Genomic DNA, 4,839 nt, shown 5'->3' with positions numbered 1-4,839 from the left:
CCACAAAACACATGTAGACTGGTTGGGCGAACTCCCATGCACCCTCGAGGACCCTGCCGAGGGTGTAGAGCTGGTCCACTGTTCCACGGCCAGGACGAAAACCACACTGCTCCTCCTGAATCTGAGATTCGACTTCCCGACGGACCCTCCTCTCCAGTACCCCTGATAGACCTTACCAGAGAGGCTGAGCAGTGTGATCCCCCTGTAGTTGGAACACACCCTCTGGTCCCCCTTCTTAAAAAGGGGGACCACCACCCCAGTCTGCCAATCCAGAGGCACTGTCCCTGATGTCCACGCGATGTTACAGACGCGTGTCAACCAGGACAGCCCCACAACATCCAGAGCCTTTAGGAACTCCGGGCGAATCTCATCCACCCCCCGGGCCCTGCCACAGAGGATCTTTTTAACTACCTCGGTGACCTCAAACCCAGAGATAGGAGAGCCCGCCTCAGAGAACCCACACTCTGCTTCCTCATGGGAATACACGCACCGCAGAAGGGAAAATGAAGGAGACGCAGGTAACGTCTCACTCCAGATCCAATAAAGCCCAAATCCCTCTGTGGGCAAAAATCCTGTCATGCAATATTTACCCTTCCTAGTTTAATTCCAGTTGGGGCGTTGTTGGCTGCTTCCTTAGGGTTAGGTTTGGTAAGGTTACTTTAGTAACCCTAACCCCCTAACCGTAAAAGCTTAACCTTTAACCCCCAACCCTATTTGTTTGCTTTGACAAGGACTAAATGCATTTCAACATGCAACAACAACAACAAAATAGTATTCTTCCCAGCAATTGCTTTAGTTCCAACTACACTGCTCTGTGGGAGATTTTTTAAAACATTTTCAAAATTAGTTTTTTTTTTTAGGTTGCTTCAGGGCTGACTGGAGTTTATGACTATATGAGTACAGATGAGTGCGGTTTTGGAGGAATCCAGGAACCTGGCAGACCTCGGGGACCAGAAAGTGAAACTGATCTGTTTTTACATCATCAATACACAAATCCTTTTTCTAAATATCAAACAGAGAGAAAATGTAAAATAAGAATAGTGGGCAAAAGTTATATTGACAAAGACCAAAGTTCAGACTTTGGGGGGAAAAAAAACGGAGCCAGAAATATTAGCTGATCATTTGGTCCTGTGTTTTGGTGAACTCATTTCCTTCTCTAACGATATCAAGTCCAGGCAATGGTGAGCAAACGTATGTTTCAGATTAATAATCACTTCATAATTTAACTCACATTCAAACATGACCAACAACCGTCAATCAGCACAAGTTTGCTGGATGTTGCTATTAGTTGACCAAAATTGTTTGCGGTGCACGTCGCACGAGTTCAAATCAGCGCTGCGGAGTTCAAGGAAGACGATGAGATGAGCGCTCTTGCGGCTGCATGATGCGAAGCGGGACTTCTCGCCTGACACTTGGCGCAGGACTTCATAACAAGACATAATTCAGCGCTGCGTTGCCATTTTCTGCTATGCTCCAATGTAATCAAAGTGCAGGTGCCATAAAAATGCAATGATTGACTTTGGAGAATCAGGAATATATGACAAATTACAGCTCAGCATGTGGAGCAATAATAATAAAAAAATAAATCTGTATTTACTGCTGTTAATTAGACTCTATAAAGCCTCCAAATTAAACAACTCCACTCAATCACACTGGAAAGCAACCTTTTTTCTATTTCATCTGTGTGTAGCCTGTTCAAGGTTGCGCAATGATTGCCGTGACTGACCTGCTCATCGTACCGAGGGCCCACCCCCTCTGCGGCCATTTTGGTGTCCAACTCACATGAAAGCTGATGGAAGTTTGGACCGCGGCCCCGGCATCATGACAGACTGGCGCAGAGCCCGACGCTCGAGTCCCTGGCTGGAGGCCGACAGGCCTGGGGCTGGAGCTTGACAAGGCCCGGCTATGAAGACCTGATGAATGTGTTCTGGGGCAAGCACGTGTGTGTGTGTGTGTGTGTGTGTGTGTGTGAGTGTATTTGTGTGTGCTCACGCATGTTTGAATTTGTGTGCGCATATGACCATGTACTACTTTTAGAGCCCATTAACAGTTAATTTGCTACTACTACTACTAATAATAATAATAATAACTCCTGGGACCCTAGTAAGGATAAGTGGTACAGAAAATGGATGGATGGATAATAGTAATAATAATAATAATATTGTGCTGGATTCCAAAAAGAATTCCGGTTATCACTTTTAAAGCAATTACATATTTCGTATTCGCTAAGATTGTCTGTCTGTTTTAACTTTTGAGTAAATTTGCCAAAGTGGAAATCCGTTTTAGCGCTGACTCGATGAATAGTGGCAGTAAGCTACGGAACTGATGATTGACTTTTGTGTTTAGCATATTAATGCCTTCGTGACTAAATGACTTAGTGTAGCAAATTCACTGGTGTTTGACAGAGAAATGTGCGACACAAATTGCTGGCGCAAAAAATGGGGCCTCGGTGCATCAAATAGCGAAATCTGAGAGCTCAATGTTAGTCAATTACTGTACGTTGCTGGCGTATATCGCTTACTGCAAGGAAACCGAAGTCCTGAGACGAAAAAGGAGAGCGTGTCAAAATTGCCTCAGAGTCGGCGGTGTAAAGGGAAAGTTGTGATATCCTGAACCTAAACTGTGGACTAAACATATTCAGCCCCGTAACAAAACTGGGAATTATGAGATTCCAACAGTTCCTTGTCATGTGACCCTCCTTCACTTTTCACTCTGGCCCAAATCCGATATTATCGCTCGTGATTCATCCCCCCTGTCTCTCCTCCCTTTTTTTTCTAAACTCCTTGTTTATACAAAAGAGCAACAATGGAAATAAAAGAATACATGTGTGTCCATGTGTACGTCTCGGTCTCTTTGTCCTCTCGTGATGTGACCTCTGAGGAGGTTTCCGTGTGTTGAGAATGATTTGACATGCTGTATTGGACCAAAGCATCCATACACACACATTTAGCATTCTTAAAAAAATTATAAAATAAAATTTGAATAAACATGCAAGGATTAAACTACAGGACATCTTGCCATATGAGATTATTATGTAAAAGACTTCTGATCACTGAAGTGGGGGATCAACGAATTATTATTTTTTTGATTGTTATGAATTTTAACATTTGCATCACAAAAATTGTACTGGCGTTCAACAATTTCACTGTAAAGTGCCTCTGGTGTCCTCACCAGAATCACTAAGTCATCATGAAAATGTAGCAGAATAATTAAACTCTCAGGATTTATTATAAGTGGCCAAGCATACAAGTACAATGATAAGTCTGTTAAATGTATGCCTTTTCTTATGAGTTTTATTTTATAATTATTATTTTTTTGATTGCATGATTGCAAAAAAAGTTGTCCGGTGTTACTTAATTGATTACGTTTTTTTTACAGTTGACTCATTGAATAGAATGTGAAGCTGTTTATCTAAGAGCCTTGCTGTTCAACTGTTAACAAGACGACGTCATCTTTAGTCAGAAGATCCCGTGCGATGTGATTTATTAACTCCGGAAAACTGTTTCCATCGCTGGCGTACTCCCGATTATGATGTTCTATGAATTCCTCTCCTCTTGTACTGCTCACAGTCACCCATCCTTGCAGCAGACATGCAGCAGAACGGTACAAATAGCTCACTGTCTCCAGAGGAGAGTATCCCCCCGCCCCCCCCCCCCCCACCGCCGCACGCCCCCCTAACGACCGAAGAGGAAGTTTTTCGGGGGAGCGTAGAGCATTTTTGGGTCCAGGCCATCTCCATAACGTTGGATTGTATTTCATTGCACTGTACCTATTGAGGGAAACGATTCTAAAAATGTGAGTGATGGTAAAAAAGGGCTGAGTCGTCATGGAACACACATGACATGAAATATAACTGCAGAACTTTTATGTGTCTTTGCTTAAACGTAGAAATTTGTGTGTGTTTAACCCACACGTGTGTTTATGCGAAGCACATGGAGGAGTACGTTGGATTAAGATATTGAATCTCTCTGTACACTAGACTCGATAGATGCAGGTGTTTTCAGTCAGACCGTGTTTTTTTTTTTTTTTTTAGCCCTTACCCAACGGGTTTTAAGAGACTGATGATCCTTTTAGACTTCTGCCTCTGCAGTGGCGCTGCGGAGCGATTAAACTACTGCAAATCACAGAGGCCTTGTAACTGTTCATATACTGCCTTTTCATTTCTGCAAAATGTTGCGTTAATGTTGAGAGATTTTCCCCACGGATGCTATAAAGTCACATCGCGCATCAAATGCTTCCTGTCCTTGCTGTAAAGTTCAGAAATAGTTCAGATATTGCTTCCCCCCCCCCCCCCCCATTTAAATATTCAATGAAATAATTGCTTCGTTGCTATTCTAGTTATGTCTAATCTATTTTATCATTGAAGATCCAATTTATCGCTTCAATTCTGTAGCAAACTTTAAAGTTGAATTTTAACCTTGCACAACAGACATAAGCTCGACTAACGTTCACATTATTACAACAATTTATGGAATTAGTTGTTTAACTTTCATATAACAGCATTTTAAAAACTTTACAACACTTTTTTTTTGTCCTGTTCGGCTGCAGAATGGAAAACCTGTATCCCTTTTATGCCGGAAGAGTTTCACTGTGTCACAGTGGAGTTTATTGAGAATCAGAGTCGATCAGTCGAACAGAACAAAGTTTCTAGAAGGGAGAGAATTTACAAATTGTAAACAGGATGAGAGAAGTCAATCATGACATTATCTACAACAATGAAACATGGAATATGAGTGTTGCGTGGGGCTGTAGTGCTAAACCCTGTGAGGGAAGGACAGGACAAGATAGAACAGGACAAGGACAGGAGAAGAAGCATGCAGTACAGGGGTCGTGAACCCG

This window comes from Phycodurus eques, chromosome 1, assembly GCF_024500275.1.
Source record: "Phycodurus eques isolate BA_2022a chromosome 1, UOR_Pequ_1.1, whole genome shotgun sequence".
Classification (NCBI taxonomy): Eukaryota; Metazoa; Chordata; class Actinopteri; order Syngnathiformes; family Syngnathidae; genus Phycodurus; species Phycodurus eques.
Note: the sequence above shows the minus strand (reverse complement) of the source record.